The sequence below is a fragment of the Protopterus annectens genome, chromosome 14.part0 (assembly GCF_019279795.1).
Source record: "Protopterus annectens isolate FY-2018-M chromosome 14.part0, PAN1.0, whole genome shotgun sequence".
NCBI classification, from domain to species: Eukaryota; Metazoa; Chordata; order Ceratodontiformes; family Protopteridae; genus Protopterus; species Protopterus annectens.
Window position 1 is genome coordinate 9,018,872 of NC_056748.1, and position 23,374 is coordinate 9,042,245.

The window sequence follows — 23,374 nt, forward strand, 5'->3', positions numbered from 1 at the left end:
TCTCACTATTTTAAGTGTTGAGTTTACAATCTGTAGTAAGTAACCACTGACAGATGGAAATAAATGACTACTACAAAAACTGTCTAAGAATAATTAGGCCATTTATTTGTACTAAAGAGGTTGCATTATAAGAACCTAAAGTCAAGAAAGCCTAAGTTCTTCAACACAGTAATTCAAAAGAAAGGGCAATGAACTCAGACAACACAAAAGTAGCTGTTGTGGCAATCCTGCTTCATTGTCATAACTTTGTTTACTTTTTACTGAGAAGGAAAGTAATAAGCTGACATGTACTCAAAAAAAAAAATGATAAACCCTGAATGCATCTTGAAAAAGAGATGGAATATAACTGATAATACTGTTATGCTGACAGGTATGGTAGACACACAAATGTAAAATCATACAGGAAAGTATTTTCACTCCTTTCTCACACTACTAATACATGTCAGGAACTTGCCGTAATAGTTTCATAGTTGATTATTAGGTTAATGGCACAACAGCCTTTACAAGCCTACCCAGTAATACCCAGGATATAACATTGTACCGTTATTCCCCAAATATGGGATGGGTAGTATCAAGGTAGTGGGTCCTTGGGTGTTGCATCCCTGAGTCAATTTACAGACCATCTCTGTCCATAAGAGCCATGAGCAGTACCCCGACAGTGAATTTATGGTTCCTATCCATTTATCCAAATTTTTTGAAGACAGTGAGGGATGAGCTTTGTTTTACAAAGATGGGAAGTTTATTCCTTAAATGAAGTAACCCTTGCGATACGAATCTGTCGCTCCAGAAAGTTCTGTTACAGTCAGAAATAAGGTTCAAGTCCTTGGAATGGTGCACAGCAACAGTTATCCCACTCCACAAAGGGGGAGCCACCACTGATCCTGGGAACTATCGCCCTATTAGCCTGACGAGCCTGGTCTGCAAGGCCATGAAACATATCATCATGGAACTAATAAACAAGGACATTGGTAACCTCCAAACTCTGGACCCCACCTAGTTCGGGTTTGTGAAAGACAGATCATGCCTTTTGAACCTGATCAACTTTTTTGAGGCAGTCACCAAAGCTGTAGACGAGAGTAAGGTGGTTCACACAGCCTATTTTGACCTCGCCAAGACTTTCAACACCATCCCCTATTCTAGAATTATAGCTAAACTCACTAAACTATGTATAAATCAATACATCACAAGATGGGTTGCCAACTGGCTTACTGACAGAACCCACATTGTAAAAGTGGCAGACTCCAAATCTGACTCCAAACCAGTGACAAGTGGAGTACCACAGGGTTCAGTCCTGGGACATCTCTTGTTTGGTATCTACTTCTCTGAAGTACAGGCTAACACAGAAGGCCTCTGGCTAATGAAGTTTTCAGATGACTGCAAACTAGGAGCCATAGTCGAGTCCCCAAATTATGTGGACATCCTACAGAAGGGCCTCACTGAGACAGATGCCTGGTGTCAGAGGCATGGCCTCAAGCTCAATGCCAAAAAGTGCATTGTCATCCCCTTTGGTAACTCTGTACTCATGAACTACCACATAAACGGCAGTCTACTTAATGCCGAATGTGTGATAAGAGACCTTGGGATCCAGGTGGACAGTAGTCTCTCCTTTGATAATAACATTGCCACACTAGTCAGGAAATCCTTCTATGTGGCACAAGTCATCACAAAAGGATTCTCATCCAGGAAAAAAGAGGTCATTGTTCCCCTCTACTTGACACTCATTAGACCCACTACAGAGTATAATTCCCCTTTTGGAATGTACCTCACAAGACATCTGCAGCAGCTGGAAAGGCCACAGAAGTACCTCACAAAGAGGATTACTGGCCTCAAACAGATGCCCTACACTGACCATCTCAAAAAACTCCAGCTTTACTCTGTAGCATATCCCCTATTCCGAGGAGATCTCTGCCTAACATATAAAGCTATGCTAAACCCAGAGCTGTAGGACATGCTACACCTATAGAAATCCCAATCCCTCCGAGCTACACACTCTAGGGACCTAAACCTTGTCACCACAATAAACAGGACATGCTGGAGGGACAGATTCCTGTCCCAGAGACTTCCTATACTCTGGAACAAGCAACCCATCTATGTCAAGCAAAGTTCCTCATTAGCACTCTTCAAGAAAAATCTTGATGAGTGGATGGGAAATAGGAAATACACCCCGGGGATCACTTCTGTGGCTCTGTTCGACAGGGGCACAGGAAATTAACTTTCTTGGGTTTCGTAAGCCAGGAAACCTTGCTGGCTAGGCTTACTTAGGCCCTTGCCGATGACCTACTACCTACCTATGGAATGCATAACCCTCATACAATTTTTCTTGTGAATATATAACATTTTCATCAGGGCTGGAAGAATGAATGCCTTGTAGGTCAGGTACAAGTCCCCTCTCAATCCAAGATATGAGATAGAGTAAAGGGTTATGGCCCTTAGTCAGTCTGCATAAGACATTTGTCTTATGCTTTTTATTTTTTAGTGAGAGACTTCTGAGGCCTCTCCAGTTGGTGTAAGTACCTGGTTAGGGACATGCAGAAGGGAGCATTGTACTCGATTATGGGCCCAATAAGGGCAGAGTACAATGGCACTATGACTTCCTTTGAACATGATGCCATGCATATACTTGTAAAGTGAGCTGCACAGCAAGATTTCCTCACTACTGTAGCTACCTGGTGGTCAAAGTTTATATTACTATTGGTGTTCCTTGGTCCTTCACCATTGGGTCTACTTTTAGGGGTGTGCTATCAATATTATAATTTGCAGGGATATCTGATTTAACAAAGGGTATGATTCTGCATTTTTTAGCATTTAGTCTCAAGACCATGGTTTTGGCATCAGTGATTTATCATTTTTAGTCCTGTTTGTAGGATGTCAGAATCATCTGGGGATTCAATAAGCTTAAAGTCATCAGTGAACTTAGTGGGCCAGAGGTCCCCAACACTGGCCTTCACTTCAGAGAAGTATATACCAAACAGGAAGGATCCAAACACTGAACCATGTGGGACACTGCTAGTAACAGGTTTCTTACTGGAAGTGGATTCACCTATTTGGACATGTGCCTTGTCAGTGAACCAGCTGGCTAGCCATCTCACAATGTAGGGGTTTATGTCTCAGTAAGTTTATCTAATATCCCTGGCCAGGTCTAGATAAGTGATGTGTACCGTTTTAACCCTCATCAATGGCCCTGGTGACTTTCTCAAAGTCCACCAGATTGAACAGGCAAGACATCTCTTTGACAAAGCCAAATTCAGTCTGGTCCAGTGTTTGGGAAGTTCCTTTGTCATTACTGATCAGAACTATGATAATTCTCTCCAAGGCCTTGCAGATAAGACTGGTCAAGCTTATGGTTCTGCAATTCCCTGTGTCAGTTGAGCCCCCCCCCTTGTGCAGAGGGATGACTGTTGCAGTCCTTTATTCCTCTAAGACAAAGCCTGTCTGGAGGTTGTGGTTAGACAGAGTTTCTAGTGGCCCTGACATATTCTGTTTCAAGATATTTAAGACGCATCCTGGAATGTTGTCAGGACCCATGGAGGCTGTGTTTTTGGCTTTAGTAAGTGCAGTAAGGACTTGCTCCCTAGTAATGACCGATCGGAAGATGGTTGCAGGTATTTATTTGGGTGTGGCAGGAAGTGATGGAGGGAGAAGTTTGAATTGGACTTGTCAGCCAGCTTCAGAATGGGTGGAAGTGTTGTCATTCATGATTAACTCAGCACATTGCTGAGCATTTCCCTTGAGGTTACAAACCTAATTTAAAATAAAAGTTTTATGGTTATCTTTCACCTGGGAGGCTATCTTTGCCTCATAGTTTGCTTTGGCAGATCTGACCAGCTCCCTAATTTGTTTGTTTAGACTCATGAGTGTCTTTTTGCACTGTTTTGCCTGTTACTTCTTAGCTTTGGAGAGAACATTTTTCCTTTTGTTGAACAGCCTATTTATGTTAGGGGTCCATCAAGGTGGTTTATTTTTGCCAGTAATCATATGTATGACTCGGTCAAGTACTACCTCCTCTATGCAGCTACGAATATGGTTCTACTGTGCTTTTGTGTACAGCTCAGAGTAGGCCTCAATGTCATCTGTGTTTGGAGGGGCTTGGAAGTTTACTACGCTGTCACTTAGTTTGAAGTATGAAAATAATAAAAATTTGAGTCAACCAGCACGATGCTCAATCAAGAGCACAAAAAAGCACAATATGAATCGTTCATTGGAACAGGTTAGCACTTTTGCGGGGTTACCGTTTCATCAGATCATGTAAAATACATAAAATACATTGAATTTAAAATAAAAAATAAACCATCATAAAGAACAACTAATAAAACAATAAAAACTAATCAATAACAACCACTACCACATTACCAAGGCAGGCTTAAATGGAATTCCTAGATGCAACCCTGCTCTAGTCAGTCATGGTTTGCCTTTACCACGGCATAATATACTTAGTTTTAGAGTTTTACAATTGCTTTCTCCTAGCATTAGAATGGGTGATTTTAATAATTATTTAGAGATGTCTGAGCTGAAATGGATTGTTTCTTTGCAACCACATAAACCCCCAGGGTTGAATCTAGGAATTCCACTTAAGCCTGCCTTGGTAATGAGGCGGTGATTTGTTATTGATTAGTTTTTATTGTTTTATTAGTTGTTCTTGATGATTGGCTATATTTTATTTTAAATTCAATGTATTTTATGTATTTTACATGGTCTGATAAAGTGGTAACCCCCGCAAAAGCGCTAACCTATTCCAATAAAAGATTCATATTGTGCTTTTTTGTGTTCTTGATTGAGCACCGTGTTGGATGACTCACATATTTATTATTTTTATACATTCTTGTTGTGAGTCACTTTTGGCAGTTGGCTCGCTTGTTTTACAATTTTTTACCTAGTGTGAAGTAATTGGCCTTAGCAAAGTTCTTAACAAGTGTGGAGTTTGATGGGGGTTCTAAGTTAGTTTTAATACTAAAGGAGATCATTTTGTAGTCAGATCTTACCAGGGAGGAGTTAATAAATGGGAGAAGCAGCATCCCCCCATGTTCTGGAGTACTAGGTCTAAGATATTTGTACCTCTAGTTAGGGAGCTAACTAATTGCTCCAGGGTGGTTGTGTTGGTGAAGTCCCAAAACCTCTGAGTAAGTGAATTATGGTCATACAAGTTGCCCAGTTTATGGAGGGGTAGTTGGAAGTCAACCATAAGTATGATGTTAGGCTGTATATTACAAAATGTCAGTAGGTTTGGGTAGGTGTGGCATTCCAGACTCATGTTAGGGGATCTGTAGCTAGCAAGGATATGAAAAGGGGTCGCACCTATGGTTAGTTGAGCATGGAGCAGCTCAAGACAGTCATGTTGCTGGACCAGTCTAGCAGTGTACTTGTTCTTTAGGAACACTGAGACAACTACTCCCTTTGTCTTATCCTGAGCTGAGGGGGATCGAAATGTATGAAACACATTGTAGCCTTTAATATCTGGGGTGCTTTCCATGGTTCTGAACCATGTTTCCATGGCTGTACATATGTTTGCGTTCTCCAGGGTGAGGAGTGCTTCCGCGGAGTGCAGTTTTTTATTTAAACTCCTAGCGCTGAGGATCAGTACCTTTAGGTAATTTTGAGTAATTGTTCGTATTCAAGTAGATCAGTGTTGAAGTACTGAGTCATGGGAATCGCAGCCTGCAAGCGTATGCAGTTGGCACAAATACCAGACAATTTCACCATCCCCCCAGCTGACAGATGTCCTCCTCATTAACATCAGGGGTATAAAGGAGTTGTCAACTGGTACCATTGTCAGGTTTTTCTTGCCCAGGGACCAAAGGTCCAGCTATCCTGTAGGCTTGCATGAGCAACCCTATCCTAGAGAGAGAGGCTCGGGTAGCTAGTGGAAAGTGGTGGCGAGGTGATGATGAACAGGGAACTTACCCAATCGCCAGGAGAGAAGAGGAAAAAAGAGAGTGATGTGGGAGGGAAAGGATACTGCAACAATTATCTACTCAAATATCTACAATTGTGGTTAAGTTCCTGACACCTGTATGTTCTTCGTAATCACTGTCACAAAACTGAGTCTTGGGAAGACTCTCAAAGCTAGTTGTGGGTGGTTGGTTAGAGTTGGGAACTGGTGAGATAATGCTCTACAGAATGGCACCAGGAAACTCAGGTTCTGACTATAGATGTACCACTTGGGCTGTAATGCTTTGCAAAGGGAGGGGGAGACTAAGGACCAGATAGCTGCTTCAAGAACAAAATGAGTAGAACCCCCCCCCCCTTTAAAAAGGCTGTAGTGGTTGCTTTTGTTCAGGTAGCATGAGTTCAAATAGCTACAGGAGGTTATTTGCCATGATGGGAGCAGCAGATCATGCAACTGGCACTCAGCTTGAATAAGGTTTGTTTCATAGGCTTATTTTCCATGCTCTGTGCAAAGGAAACCCGGAGCTGGTATGCCTTGTTAGGAAATGTGGCTTTCTGTAGGTAGAAAGTACAGCTATGTAAGTAAACTTACCATAAAAGTAGATGTCTGAAGTAGCCTTAGCTATGTGGGTTACATCCTACATAGGATATAATAGCCAGCCAGCTTCCAAAGCTTTAGGGCACCTTCCATATGCCCAAACTATCAGTCGGCTCAAAATGAGCTAACTAAAAATGCAGGTTTGGGCACCAAGCACCTTCAAAGCTTTCAAGCCAACAGAGAGAGGGAGGCTTGGCCCTAAAAGAACAACACTAAGAAGAACAAAAAGTAAATGTTCACACCCTGGCAAAAATAACACACCAAAATCAAGGAGGGTGGAGTGAGGGTGTGGCTACTGCAGCAGTGACCATTCGAACATCTACTGGTATGGTAAGTTTACTTGCACAACTGTACTATGTTCACCATATTGATCACTGCTGGTAGATTACTCTAGCTTACTATATTTGGAAGGGGGAATGGGAAGGGTCCACCACCCTGTGGAAAAAGGTTGTAGCAAAGTCTTATCTAGACATAGAGAAAAAAAACAGCTTATAGTGCTTTGTAAAGGTACGTACAGAGGAACAAGTTGCAGTTTTTAGAAAACCCTTTCCAAAAATCAATAGATGAAGATAATGCCCTGGCAAAGTGGGTCTTGACCCTAACTAGATTAGTTTTGTTGTAGTGAGATGAGCAAAAGTTAATAGCCTTAGGCAACCATTTGGAAATAGTCTGTTTTGACACAGGCTGTCACTTCTTGCCGTCACAAGAAATGAACAATTGAAAGATAAAGTTTTGTCAAGACAGTACCCGAGTTGTCTGTGGACATCCGAGGTATGGAGTATCCTTTCTCCCTCACTTTTAGGTTCAGAAACAAAAAAAGCAGGACGGATAGTTTCCCTTAAAGAAAACTCAGATACCACTGTAGGCATAACAAAAGGATTATTTCTCAAAGATACCCTGTCTCTGTGGAAATTGAGAAAAGGTTGATTCATCTTAAGAGCTTACGACTTATATCCCCTTCTTGCAGAGGTCAGAGCAACCAGTAAAACTGTTTTCATGTTAAGAACCTCAAGTCAGCTACGTTACCTAGTTCAAATGGAGCAAGTGTTAGATTCTTTAACACAAAATTAAGATATCAAGGAAGAGCCACCAGTTTTCTTGGAGGCCACAAATGCAAAACCCCTTTCAAAACATTCTGACATAAGAATGCACTGAAACAGGAGGATTCATGGGAAGACATGCTGAAATGGTTGATAAATTAATCTTGAAAGACAAATAAGAAAGGCCATAGGATAGTAACTCACAAAAATATTGTACAACCAGAGAACAAATAGCACTGAATGTGTGCTGGTTATGTTGTCACCAACAAGAAAACCATTTCTATTTACTAATGTACGATTTTCTAGTAACCAGCTTTCTTGCTTCTATTAGTACTTAATGCACATCCTCAGTAAACAGATGCCTAAATGGAATTAAGACCCTATAATCCAGGCAGCCAACTGAAGTTGATTGAGGCTGGAGTGTATCATACACCCATGTTCATGTGAGAGTAAATCCAGTCTATGAGGAAGCTTATGATAACCGCCCCTGGTCATTTCCAAAAGAAGGAAGAATCATGGTTGCATGAGCCCAAAGGGAGTCACCACAATGATCTTGGGGATTCCTTCTGAAACTTCAGAAGTACCTTGATATCAGTCGAAAGGGTGGAAAAACACAAAGGAACATTGATGTCAAAGATAAAGAAATGGCATCTGTCTTCCAGGACTTCTTGCATGGAGTCCTGGAGCAGAATCTTGCAGATGACTGTTCAGAGAGAAAGCACAAAGGCCTACTTGAGGAACTCCCCACAGATGGATCAAATTTTGGAAAACTCTCTGATCTCATTTCCATTCATGAGGGTCTGACCTTGTCCTGCTCAGCTTGTCTGACACACAGTTTTGCTATGACAGAATGTAGGATGCCTACAGAGTGAGACTATGCTGTGAAGCTATATCCCATGCAAACATGGATTGTCTGCAAAGGAGGTAAGCCTGTGGTACTGCCTGTGACAACATGAAGAGTGCCTGGGGGAAAAAACATGATTCAGAGAGTTGAATGCCTTGATCAGACAAGCATCTCTTTTATATTTATGTGCCTGCATCTGCCCTTGATGTCCCAAACACCTTGCACTTTCATCCTTCCTGAAACAGATCCACAAGCACAGTCCAAGGAGTCTGTGGTGACTGACTGCTATGGATCAGGGATGGAGATGGAAGAACCAGCTTAAGGATATTTGCTGTCTCCACCAAGTGAATTCTCTTCTGACGAACCCCAGCACTGGGATTTGAAAAGATAAAGGATATTGGTGCTAGGACCAAAAAGACTTCAGATACCATTGTATCCTCACATGGAGTGTTGATAAGGGTATCATGAGAATCACTGATGCCATGAGACCCCAAATCCCAAGGTATTCCCTTGCAGTGACTGAAGTCTGAATGGAAAACCTTAGAAATAGGTCTAGATAAAGATACATCTTTAAACTGAGGTGTCTAGTTAACATACAACGATACCACACCATAAAAAGTTTAATGGATAAAGCTTTCGGGTCTACACCCTTCATCAGTATAACACTACAACAATATTATTACATTTAAATAGGAGAAATCATCAAATCACATGCTTCAGCCCATCCCACTAATCAAACACACAAGAAAACTTAAAAGGACAGCACAATAAATGCAACCTATGTATTATAAAACATTAAAAAACAAGATATGAATGACATACTATCATATTAATGGTCTAACAGACTCTATACATATATGCATAATATAGTAATATATACACACATATACATAATTTACTCATATCTAGAATATGCAATAAAAATTGCAGTAAAAATGCAATAAAAATATAATGAAAATATAATAAAAATATATAGAAAACAATATATCACTAATAGAATATACTTATCTAAATATGCATACATAATTAACTAATGAATACAGACAGAAGTATAGCCATAGAATTTATAGCCTTTCTCTTTGTTTTTTAACTAATATTGGTTTCAGACTAACAGCATTATTTAAACCAGGGGAGGCATCTGCCTGAAGTCTAATAATCCATTCTAACTCTTTCAGTTCTAGGGAATTATTAATGTCTCCCTTCCTTAGACTGATATTTACTGCAGCTAATACTCTAAATTTAAATACATGATTTTCGCCATTTTCTATAATATGTTTACTTAAAGCATTCGTTGATACTCTCCTCCTGATTTCTGATTTATGTTCTATTATTCTCTCTTTTAGCTTTCTAATAGTTTTACCCACATAAAATGAAGTGCATGATACACATGTAGCCAAATATACCACGTTTTCTTCATTACAAGTTGTTAACGTGGTCATTCTAATAATTTCTCCACTAGTAGGGTGTTCAAAAAAAATTTCACCTTCAAATAAATCATTACAGCAAGAGCAGTTGTAACATTTCCTTATTCCCATCAATTTATTAGTCCTAGGCTTAATATGGAAATTTTTATAGCATAATTTCTGTTTTAAAGTTTCAGCACTTCTATATGCAAAACTAGGTTTATCACCTACTATGGATCTTATTTCAGGCATGGCTAGTAGAACCGGCCAGTTCTTCTCTATTATAGCACTTACGTTACATGTATTTAAATTATAGGTGGTTAGATATCTAGTTAACTTTATATCCTTACATGAGTTGTCTCTCCCCATTGTTATACCTCCTGACAATATTGGTTTAAATTTCGTCTGTCTCTCATTTTTTACTTCACACAATGCTTTGTTAATAAGCTGCTTTGAGTAACCACTCCTTTCAAATTCTTTCGCCATACTTTCAGTTTGTTCATTAAAATTAAGTTCATCAGTATTTAACTTGCTTAGTCTAATAAATTGTGCTTTAAGAACTCCTCTAAATATATGAGGTGCATGCATGCTATCCTTACTTATGTATCTCAGTGAGTCAACATCTTTTCTATAGACTTTAGATTCCAATTTCTTATTACTCTTAAATAGAGTTACATCTAGAAAACTAATATTATCACATGATACTGTCATTTTAAACCTTAGAAAGTCAGTTGACTCATTTATGTACTGCAAATAGTTTTCCAACTCTGAATGGGAACCTTTCCACAATAAAAAACAGTCGTCTACAAAACTTTTATAGAAGACGACTTTCTCATTCAGGTAATTGACTTTATTTAGTATTACCTCCTTCTCCCATTCATATAACACTAAATTGGCATAAGTGTTTGCCACTGGTGTGCCCATTGCAACACCTGTAAGTTGCAAAAACAATTTCCCATCAAAAATGAAGACATTATGTGTTAAAACCACTTCTAAAAGAGCACATATTGTTTCAATCTCCCTCCCATGCATTTTTATCTCATTATTTAAAAAATTCCGTATTGCATTTACTCCATAATCATTTGGTATCACAGTGAACAAGGACGTAATATCTAAAGTGGCCATAATATATTCATCCACATTGTTATCAAGTTGCCACATATTGAGATTATCTAGGAAATCATTGGTATCCTTCAATACAGTACTACAAACTGCTATATAGTTCCCCAACACATTTTGAAGGTACTTTGAAATAGGCTCCGTTATCCACCCACCACCTGAGACAATAGGTCTCAGGGGTGGGTTAGCTGCATTTTTATGAATTTTTGGATTACCATAAATTTGAGGTATTCTTGGACATGGAACGCTCAAATAATTAAATAATTCCAAACTTATATCATTCACTAATTGCAAATCATAAATTGCCATATTCACCTCAGCAATAATATTCTGTATATTAGTATATGGAATTTCTTTAAAAGTACAGACATCATTCAAAATTTCATAACATTTTGTGAGATAAAACTCCTTTTCCATAACAACAGTTGCTCCCCCTTTGTCTGCTTGTTTGATCACTATAGTATCATTAAGCTTTAATTCATTTAAAGCTAAGTATTCTGGGTAAGTAATATTATATATTCTCTTATTAACTACATTCCCTTTATAATAAACACGTAAATCACGTTCAACAATATTCGAAAAAGCAGTCAGAACGGGACATAAAATGGGCATAAATATACTTGACTTCTTACATACTGGCACATAAGTATTATCATTTTTAAAAATAAGTTTGAGTGCAACATTTCGTAGAAACATCTTTAAGTCCAGTATCGCTTGTACTATATTATCTCTCATATTCGGGATAAATTTGAGCCCTTTACTAAGAAATAAACGCTGGGCATCAGTTAATTCAATATTAGATAAATTTAAAGTACCTCTAACAACCTTCTTTAGCGTCTGCTCAGTTTGTTGTGTACCATCGGACTGCTGTTCTTTCTTTTTCCGTTCATATTTGGATGTTGTTGCTGTTGCAATAAAAAAAGAGTCCTTCTGTTGAATTTGTAAAGCAACCTTCTCCGGTTGCTTTAAAAGAAAGGGAGAAAATGAAGTTATTTCCTTCTGCGACACCCTCTTGCTCGTAACTGTAGCATCAGGCGCCATGTTGGTCCTCACCTTAGGACGTACATCGTCACTCTTTCTGACGTCAGCTTCATTGTCAACAGCTGATTGCTGTGAAATAGTTCCTTTATCTTTTAAAGGTACAAGCGGAGCATTAGTTGAAGAAATTGACGCTAAAGAGTTATTCTTTTGAAGATCAGAACCCACCGTTATGTGTTGTTCAAAAGTATCCAACTGGTCAAGTAGATTAGACTTCTTATTGTTAGCAGGATATTGTGCTTTTTTATGAATAGCAGCTACATTTTCTTCTCTTGGCCAGCAGAAGATCCGATTTTGTTTAAAATCATACATATCCCTCTGCAGTTTATTCTTTTTCCTCTGTTGCAGCTTCAAATCTAGCGCTTGAATACGTGACAGAAAATTATGATAAAGTTCCATCAAATCATTAAAGCAAGGCATACTTGTAATCTTAGATTCCAGCATTTCTATTTCTTCTATTAAACTATTTTCTATTGGTTCAAAAAAAGTGTTCATTAATATCATATAGTCTGCACTCAATTTAAGGTTTAACTTTTGCCATTGCATCAATAATTCATTACAGGTATTGCCATAAGAGGGCATTTTCAATATTCTTAAGCCTCTTGGCACAATACCCAATTCTAAATAAGCCTGAAAGCTCAGTCTTTGCCACTGCATATGTTTATAGGTTTGTACTTTCTTCTCCAAAATTAAAAGTTGCTCCTTAAATTCTTTTACCTCATCATTCACTGTTAACTGCTCAGAAGTTGAGTCAAAGATTACCTTCAGTAAGGGATTTTCTTGAAGTCTTAACAGCTTCTTAATAGAATCATTAGATACTCCACTAACAGCTTCCATAGCTTAACTGCAGAAACCACTGGACCACTGAGAAAATGCAGTGAAGACAGAACAATCGACTGAATGGTAGACTTCAATAATTCCAAATTAACTCCACCAACACCACGACACGCCTTGGGCTGAAGCTTCTCATATATTATTCATATATGTATAGAGTCTGTTAGACCATTAATATGATAGTATGTCATTCATATCTTGTTTTTTAATGTTTTATAATACATAGGTTGCATTTATTGTGCTGTCCTTTTAAGTTTTCTTGTGTGTTTGATTAGTGGGATGGGCTGAAGCATGTGATTTGATGATTTCTCCTATTTAAATGTAATAATATTGTTGTAGTGTTATACTGATGAAGGGTGTAGACCCGAAAGCTTTATCCATTAACTTTTTTATGGTGTGGTATCGTTGTATGTATCTTGCATTTGGCAGTAACACCATTGTTACTTTAGTTTGATTCATTGTGGTGTATACTGTCTGCACCTGCTGAATAAGGAGAAGCTTCAGCCCGAGGCGTGTCGTGGTGTTGGTGGAGTTAATTTGGAATTATTGAAGTCTACCATTCAGTCGATTGTTCTGTCTTCACTGCATTTTCTCAGTGGTCCAGTGGTTTCTGCAGTTAAGCTATGGAAGCTGTTAGTGGAGTATCTAATGATTCCATTAAGAAGCTGTTAAGACTTCAAGAAAATCCCTTACTGAAGGTAATCTTTGACTCAACTTCTGAGCAGTTAACAGTGAATGATGAGGTAAAAGAATTTAAGGAGCAACTTTTAATTTTGGAGAAGAAAGTACAAACCTATAAACATATGCAGTGCCAAAGACTGAGCTTTCAGGCTTATTTAGAATTGGGTACTGTGCCAAGAGGCTTAAGAATATTGAAAATGCCCTCTTATGGCAATACCTATAATGAATTATTGATGCAATGGCAACAGTTAACCTTAAATTGAGTGCAGACTATATGATATTAATGAACACTTTTTTTGAACCAATAGAAAATAGTTTAATAGAAGAAATAGAAATGCTGGAATCTAAGATTACAAGTATGCCTTGCTTTAATGATTCGATGGAACTTTATCATAATTTTATGTCACGTATTCAAGCGCTAGATTTGAAGCTGCAACAGAGGAAAAAGAATAAACTGCAGAGGGATATGTATGATTTTAAACAAAATCGGACCTTCTCCTGGCCAAGAGAAGAAAATGTAGCTGCTATTCATAAAAAAGCACAATATTCTGCTAACAATAAGAAGTCTAATCTACTTGACCAGTTGGATACTTTTGAACAACACATAACAACGGTGGGTTCTGATCTTCATAAGAATAACTCTTTAGCGTCAATTTCTTCAACTAATGCTCCACTTGTACCTTTAAAAGATAAAGGAACTATTTCACAGCAATCAGCTGTTGACAATGAAGCTGACGTCAGAAAGAGTGACGATGTACGTCCTAAGGTGAGGATCAACATGGCGCCTGATGCTACAGTTACGAGCAAGAGGGTGTCGCAAAAGGAAATAACTTCGTTTTCTCCCTTTCTTTTAAAGCAACCGGAGAAGGTTGCTTTACAAATACAATAGAAGGACTCTTTTTTATTGCAACAGCAACAACATCCAAATATGAACGGAAAAAGAAAGAACAGCAGTCCGATGGTACACAACAAACTGAGCAGACGCTAAAGAAGGTTGTTAGAGGTACTTTAAATTTATCTAATATTGAATTAACTGATGCCCAGCGTTTACTTCTTAGTAAAGGGCTCAAATTTATCCCGAATATGAGAGATAATATAGTACAGGCGATACTGGACTTAAAGATGTTTCTACGAAATGTTGCACTCAAACTTATTTTTAAAAATGATAATACTTATGTGCCAGTATGTAAGAAGTCAAGTATATTTATGCCCATTTTATGTCCCGTTCTGACTGCTTTTTCGAATATTGTTGAACGTGATTTACGTGTTTATTATAAAGGGAATGTAGCAAATAAGAGAATATATAATATTACTTACCCAGAATACTTAGCTTTAAATGAATTAAAGCTTAATGATACTATAGTGATCAAACAAGCAGACAAAGGGGGAGCAACTGTTATTATGGAAAAGGAGTTTTATCTCACAAAATGTTATGAAATTTTGAATGATGTCTGTACTTTTAAAAAAATTCCATATACTAATATACAGAATATTATTGCTGAGGTGAATATGGCAATTTATGATTTGCAATTAGTGAATGATATAAGTTTGGAATTATTTAATTATTTGAGCGTTCCATGTCCAAGAATACCTCAAATTTATGGTAATCCAAAAATTCAGAAAAATGCAGCTAACCCACCCCTGAGACCTATTGTCTCAGGTGGTGGGTGGATAACGGAGCCTATTTCAAAGTACCTTCAAAATGTGTTAGGGAACTATATAGCAGTTTGTAGTACTGTATTGAAGGATACCAATGATTTCCTAGATAATCTTTATATGTGGCAACTTGATAACAATGTGGATGAATATATTATGGCCACTTTAGATATTACGTCCTTGTTCACTGTGATACCAAATGATTATGGAGTAAATGCAATACGGAATTTTTTAAATAATGAGATAAAAATGCATGGGAGGGAGATTGAAACAATATGTGCTCTTTTAGAAGTGGTTTTAACACATAATGTCTTCATTTTTGATGGGAAATTGTTTTTGCAACTTACAGGTGTTGCAATGGGCACACCAGTGGCAAACACTTATGCCAATTAAGTGTTATATGAATGGGAGAAGGAGGTAATACTAAATAAAGTCAATTATCTGATTGAGAAAGTTGTCTTTTATAAAAGTTTTGTAGACGACTGTTGTTTATTGTGGAAAGGTTCCCATTCAGAGTTGGAAAACTATTTGCAGTACATAAATGAGTCAACTGACTTTCTAAGCTTTAAAATGACAGTATCATGTGATAATATTAGTTTTCTAGATGTAACTCTATTTAAGAGTAATAAGAAATTGGAATCTAAAGTCTATAGAAAAGATGTTGACTCACTGAGATACATAAGTAAGGATAGCATGCATGCACCTCATATATTCAGAGGAGTTCTTAAAGCACAATTTATTAGACTAAGCAAGTTAAATACTGATGAACTTAATTTTAATGAACAAACTGAAAGTATGGCGAAAGAATTTGAAAGGAGTGGTTACTCAAAGCAGCTTATTAACAAAGCATTGTGTGAAGTAAAAAATGAGAGACAGACGAAATTTAAACCAATATTGTCAGGAGGTATAACAATGGGGAGAGACAACTCATGTAAGGATATAAAGTTAACTAGATATCTAACCACCTATAATTTAAATACATGTAACGTAAGTGCTATAATAGAGAAGAACTGGCCGGTTCTACTAGCCATGCCTGAAATAAGATCCATAGTAGGTGATAAACCTAGTTTTGCATATAGAAGTGCTGAAACTTTAAAAAAGAAATTATGCTATAAAGATTTCCATATTAAGCCTAGGACTAATAAATTGATGGGAATAAGGAAATGTTACAACTACTCTTGCTGTAATGATTTATTTGAAGGTGAAAATTTTTTTGAACACCCTACTAGTGGAGAAATTATTAGAATGACCACGTTAACAACTTGTAATGAAGAAAGGGTGGTATATTTGGCTACATGTGTATCATGCACTTCATTTTATGTGGGTAAAACTATTAGAAAGCTAAAAGACAGAATAATAGAACATAAATCAGAAATCAGGAGGAGAGTATCAACAAATGCTTTAAGTAAACATATTATAGAAAAAGGCGAAAATCATGTATTTAAATTTAGAGTATTAGCTGCAGTAAATATCAGTCTAAGGAAGGGAGACATTAATAATTCCCTAGAACTGAAAGAGTTAGAATGGATTATTAGACTTCAGGCAGATGCCTCCCCTGGTTTAAATAATGCTGTTAGTCTGAAACCAGTATTACAAAGAGAAAGGCTATAAATTCTATGGCTATACTTCTGTCTGTATTCATTAGTTAATTATGTATGCATATTTAGATAAGTATATTCTATTAGTGATATATTGTTTTCTATATATTTTTATTATATTTTCATTATATTTTTATTGCATTTTTACTGCAATTTTTATTGCATATTCTAGATATGAGTAAATTATGTATATGTGTGTATATATTACTATATTATGCATATATGTATAGAGTCTGTTAGACCATTAATATGATAGTATGTCATTCATATCTTGTTTTTTAATGTTTTATAATACATAGGTTGCATTTATTGTGCTGTCCTTTTAAGTTTTCTTGTGTGTTTGATTAGTGGGATGGGCTGAAGCATGTGATTTGATGATTTCTCCTATTTAAATGTAATAATATTGTTGTAGTGTTATACTGATGAAGGGTGTAGACCCGAAAGCTTTATCCATTAAACTTTTTATGGTGTGGTATCGTTGTATGTATCTTGCATTTGGCAGTAACACCATTGTTACTTTAGTGTCTAGTTAACATCCCAGGAACACAATCTCATGTGATGGAGTCAAAAAAGACTTTTGAATGTTCACTTGGAATCCCAGGTTGTGTAAGACTCACCCAAGTGAGAGATTCCAGACACTATGAAAAAGACTCTGCAAAGATAAGCACGTTGCATAAATATGGAACATGTGGATACCCTGTAGCCTGCAATGAAATATAAATGGAGCTCAACATTTTATGAACACAGACACACAAAACTTTAAGAAATGCCTGAAGTTTGGATGAATAGGGATGTGATGAGAAAGTACAGTTTTGTACCTACCATAAATGTAGATGTTCGAGTGTAAACACTGCTGCAGTCATTACACTTGGGTTATCCAGCCGTCAAGCGGTTCCCCAGTCGGCCTGAGTTCCAAAGTCTTGGTCCGGTGTTGGTTGCTGTCGCCTCCTCCCTGATGTCAGTGTGACAGGGGTATACAAGATGCAGCCGATGCCATTTTCTTCAGTTTTTCTTGCCCCAAATGTCAGGTGCCCCCAATTAGGTAGGCAATTCAAATTGCTAGTAAAATATACAAAAGAAAAGCAAACAACCATTTTTAGTTACCAGCAAATACTCCCCATAAGTAGTAAAGGGTAGATGACCTAGGTACGTACCAGAAAGTAAGAGGGGAAGGAGGGAGGGTGACCTGGACTGCAGCAGTGTTTACACTCGAACATCTACATTTATGGTAGGTACAAAACTGTACTATGTTCATCGTGTTACACTACTGAAGTCATTACACTTGGGTGGAATCCCAAAGCTGAGGTAGGGAGGCTGGATCTATAAGGCATTAGGGGTGGCTATAAGGCCCTGCAGCAGCACAGCAGTGGCGAAGCCAGCTCTGGATTTGGAGCATAAAGGCAAATGGTAGTGCTTGGTGAAGGTATGCACAGAACTCCATGTTGCTGCTTCCAAAATATCCTTGGTAGGTATTCTTCTGAGGTAGGCAGTTGAAGTGGCTGTTGCCCTGGTGGAGTGAGATCTAATGCTGCTAGGTACAGGTTTCCCATGGTGAGTGTAGCAGAAACGTATACAATGTCCTATCCATTTTGAAATAGTCTGTTTTGAAAGGGCTTTTCCCTGTGCTCCTGCAGCATATGCTACCAATAATTGCTCAGATTTTCTGAAAGCTTTGGTTTTGTCCAAGTAGAAGCGTAACTGCCTGTGAATGTCCAAAGAATGTAGTAGTCTCTCCCGTTTGTTCTGTAGTTTAGGATAAAAAGTTGGCAAGTGAGTGGTTTGGTTTAGAGCCACACTTGATACCACCTTTGGCATAAACATAGGGTTAGTTCTTAAAGACACCCTGTCCTGGTTGAAGATGAGGAAAGGTTCCACTGCCATTAGTGCCTGCAATTCTGAAACTCTTTTGTGCTGATGTTATTGCCAGTAGCAGAGCAGTTTTCCAAGAGATGTATTTTAATTCTGCTGTGTTAGCTGGCTCAAAAGGAGGTAAAGTTAATTTTTCCAAAACAAAGTTGAGGTCCCAAGTCGGTGTAGGTGCTCTACGGGGTGGTCTTATGTTTTTAGCCCCTCTGAGGTACAGTTTGAGCAAAGGATTAGAAAAAATTGGTGGATCCGTGTTGTAATGAGCAGAAATGGCTGAGGTGTGGATCTTGATGGATGAGAAGGAGAGGCCCTTGTCCAGCATCTCAGTTAAGTATTGAAGTGTCTGAGGAATGTTTGGGACAAGAGGGTCAAGGCTGTGTGCTTGGTTCCAGGCAGAGAATCTCTTCCATTTATCCGAGTAGGCTTTCCTGGTGCTAGGCCTTCTGGCCTCCAGAATGACATCCATAACAGCTTTGGAGAGAGGCATTGCTTGCTTGACTAAGGAATTTTCCATGCAGCTAGATTTAAGGTCTTTAGCTGGCTATGAAGTATCTGATTGTTGTGCTGTGTCAGCAACTGTGGGATTTGAGGCAAAATCCAGGGTGGCTCTTGTGCTAAGTTCTTTAAGATTGGGTACCAGTGCTGGCGTGGCCAGTCTGGTGCAATCAGGATCATCTTTGGCTCTTCTTGCCTGGCTTTTATGAGTACCTTTGGAAGAAGAGGTAAAGTAGGGAAAGCGTATACTTGCAGGTTTTTCCAGCTGAATGAGAGGGCATCCACTTTCCATGCTTGTGGATGGTAGCTCCTTGTGCAGAATTTCTGTAATTGGAAGTTCATTGGGGATGCAAACAGATCTATGTCCGGGCTCCACCATTTTTGTGTTATCATTCTGAATATTTGTGGGTTCAATTCCCATTCGTGGGGGTCCATGATGTTTTTGCTTAAATCATCTGCCAGTGTGTTTTTCTCTCCTGGCAGGAATTGTGCTTGCAGATGAACTTGGTAGTCTACAGCTGTGTTCCACAAGGTCATGGCTTGTCTGCAGAGGGGGTAGGAGTGTGTGCCCCCTTGCTTGTTTATGTACCACATAACTGTGGTGTTGTCTGTCTTTAGTAGTAATTGTCCTGGATGCAGCAGGTCCTTGAAAGCTATAATTGCATTTTGTACAACTAGCATCTCTTTTTGATTGATGTGGAGATGTTTTTGCTCTGTGGGCCACTCACCCTGAATACATTTTCCTGCCATGTGTGCTCCCCAGGCGTAATCCGATGAATCTGTTGTCAGTGTTTGCCTGGCTGTGGGTTGAGTAAAAGGCTGTCCCTTGTTGAGGTGACAAGCTTGAGCCCACCATCGAAACTCCTTTTGAAGGCAAGGAATTAGTGGTATAACTGTTTCCAAATTTTGACAGTGTTGAGACCATACACTCTTTAGGTACCATTGTAGTTTCCTCATATGCAGTCTGGCATATGGAATTAGTAGTATGCAAGATGCCATGTAGCCCAAGGCCTGCAGAATTTTTCTTGCAGGGAGTTGGGTCTTTGTTGCCATCAAATGAAAGTGTTGTCAGTTGTCCTTGCTTGTCTGGCGTGAGATAAGCCATCTGGGTCGTTGTGTTCAAGCTGGCGCCCAGGAATATTATCTGTTGTGAGGGAACTAGTTTTGATTTCTTTTCATTTACTGTGTACCCCAGGCAACTTAATAACTTTTTTACCTATGCCAGATGCTTTAGAAGAATGTCCTTGCTCTCTGCTTGAATCAGGCAGTCGTCCAGGTATGGATAAATTTGAATTCCTTTTTGCCTGCAAAATGCAATTATTGGTGCCAGGCACTTTGTGAAGACCCTGGGCGCAGTAGATAAGCCATAGGGCAGTGCAGAGAATTGATAGTGTATTGAACCAGCTAGAAATCTGAGGTATCTTCTGCAGTTTTGTCTGATAGGGACATGCAGGTATGCCTCTTTGAGGTCCAAAGTCACGAGCCAAGCTTTCTTGCCCAGCATGGGAAGAAGCTGCTCTAGTGTCAACATTTTGAAATTCGGAACATCCAAGTGTTTAGAGAAGAAAGGTCCAGAATGGGTCTCCAGGCTTTGTCCTTTCTCGGAACCAAAAAGAGCCTTGAGTAAAATCCTTGTCCTTGCTCCTGTGGTGGTACCTTTTGAATAGCTCTCATGTCCATGAGTGCTGTAATTTGTTTTTGAGCCTCTGCCCATTGATTTGGTGTCAGATTTGGCATTCCTTTTAACCTTGGCAGAGTGTGAAAGTGGAACCTGTAACCTTGATATATAATGTTGAGAACCCATTTGTCTTTGGTGATGCAATGCCAGTTGTGATAGAAGAGTGCCAGTTTTCTTCCTAAGGGTGCTGCCAAGAGAGAGCTGTTTGGGCAGCTGTAGTGGAAAGTCATTGAGGCTGCTTTTTATAAGTTTGAGGCCTGTCTTCCCCTTCTTTCTGGCCTGGTGTACCCCATTGTCAAGGCCTGTAAGGGCCTTGTGCCTGACCTCTACCTCTTGGACGTCTATATCTGCCCCTTTGAGGTCTGTCTGTGACTGGAAAGGACCAATTCTTCCAATTTCTGCTAAAACGAGGAGGCTGAACCTGTAAGAAATCTTTCACTGTTTGCATAGATTTTGCCTTATCCTCCATCTTCTTTAATACCTCCTCTGCCTTAACTCCAAACAACACATCCCGCTTCAAAGGTGCATCCAATAGTTTGGCCTTAACATGATCTGGTAACGCATGTTCTTTTAACCAAGCATGCCTTCTAATGACAGAGCCTGTAACTGCTGCTCTACAGGAGGCCTCTAAGGAATCAAACCCACATTGTAAAGTATGTTTTCCCACTTGTTCATCTGCATGCAATAAATCCTGCATATCTTTAAAATTAGAAGGATCTGAATCTGGAAGCATCTTTTGTTTCAACTGAGACATCAAAAATTGCTGATATTTTAGCATGTGAAACTGGCAATTCAAGGCTCTCATTGCTAGAGTTGCAGACGTATATACTTTCTTACCCCATCTGTCTAATGCTCTGGAATCTCTGTCAGAGGGAACTGGGTTTTTTGCTGATGAGGCCTTAATCCCTTTGGGTCCCTGAGAAATAGTTTCAGGGTCAGCAACAGGGCTTTTGTACAGAAATTTGTGAGAGTCAGGGACTCTGTAATATCTATCAGGTTTAACTGGGGCTGGTGGTAAAGAGTCAGGGTTTAAGCTGGATTCAGTGTACACATCATCCACAATATCTAACACTGGCGGAATAGCAAGGGGTATGTGTTGAGGCAATAAAAGGAAGTCTCTGAGCCTTTTCTTGGATTCTGAGTAATCCTGGCCTTCCCAATGAAAATGCTCCCTCATGGTATGTAAGGTCTTCCCAAAGGAGTAGTCCTCAGGCGGAGAGGCTGATGGAATTGATTCCTAAGCATCAGAATCCTCATAAGTGGGTAAAGAATATCCTAGGTCTGAGGATGAATCTGAGGAAATGGACACCTGGTCGGAAGATTCATAGTCTGCGTCCTGTCTGGGCCTTTTATCAGGAGGGGGATGGGACCACCTGATCAGGGTAATTAGGTCTTCGGCCATTTTTAGCATTTGTTTCTTAGGTATGGAAGCCTGTCCTGGAGAATGCAGTGTCTGTTTGTTTGTTTGTTTTTAAGGGGGGCTTAGACTTAGCAGAGGGTTTAATGGTTAACTGGGTAGGTCTGAAAACACCTTCTGAAGCTGTGGATTGCTCAACTACTTCGGTTCCCTCTGAAGGGTTAGTTTTGGTAAGCTGAAAACCTAGAGCGTCCGAAGGTCCAGCCAGCTCCATGTGGGAGTCGGAGGCGGTCTGTGGGTCTGTGGAAGCAGTCGTCAGGGGCTGCGTAGGCACCTCGCTGAAAAACGGAGAACCGGTGACCGGCCTAGAAGAGGCCTCGTCGTCAGTTTTGGGCCTTGGATGCCTGTCCTTGCGCTTTTTATGTAGTCCGGTTGTCGGAAGTTCCAATGGCATGGTATAACTGAATTTTCTGCCAAAATAATGTCGGGCAAAATCAAACCGACGTTTAATAGTGCACTTGTTAAACCTAGCACAAAACCGACAACCAGTGACGTTGTGGTCTGGGCCTAGGCATGGAATACAATAGGAGTGGAAATCTTTATGAGGTATTTGCTTCCCACAAGAAATACAGTTATTAACTTTTACTGACATCGGTCTGAGGCAAGAAAAAGTTTCCCCAACGGGGTACTTAGCTTTGTAGAAGACTTCTGTTCTGGATGAAAATCTCAGGAGTTGGCCGACCGTCACTTGCGAACTGCTTCTGCTTCGGGCACCGCGCGGCAAGAAAGACTGAAAAAAATGGCGTCGGCTGCGATGTCGGAGGAAGCGACAGCAACCGACGCCGGACCAAGACTTTGGAACTCAGGCCGACTGGGGAACCGCCTGATGGCAGGATAACCCAAGTGTAATGACTGCAGCAGTGTAACACGATGAACATCAAAAAGCTTTTAAAGTTATTCCACCTTCCATAAGGAGAATAATTTCATCGAGACTGCTTACATACTTCCAGTCTCTACAATTTTCATCCTCCAAGTATATGTAGTGGTAGTTTCAACTGTGAAATAAATCCTTAATTTAAAAGGTGCTGTGCATCAAAGAAAGAACAGTTGTGTAAATTCTTACCATAACTACAGATGTCCTTCTCTTCCATGTTACAGTATTCCAACTCTTGGGTTTCCCTCTCTTACTACCCATACGTATGGCCAGTATGCAAAAGCTTCTCATCACTGCTAGGTGCGTGGGACGTCTGACGTTGGTTAAGGGAACATGGGTCATAAGAGTTA

General features: G+C 39.3%; 1 protein-coding gene across 9 annotated transcripts in view; it reads right to left on the reverse strand.

The window, feature by feature from the left end:
- The window catches only part of ADD3 (adducin 3), a 3,087,715-nt gene that overhangs the window by 3,303 nt on the left and 3,061,038 nt on the right, over window positions 1-23,374 (reverse strand). The gene's annotated exons all lie outside the window — the stretch shown is intronic.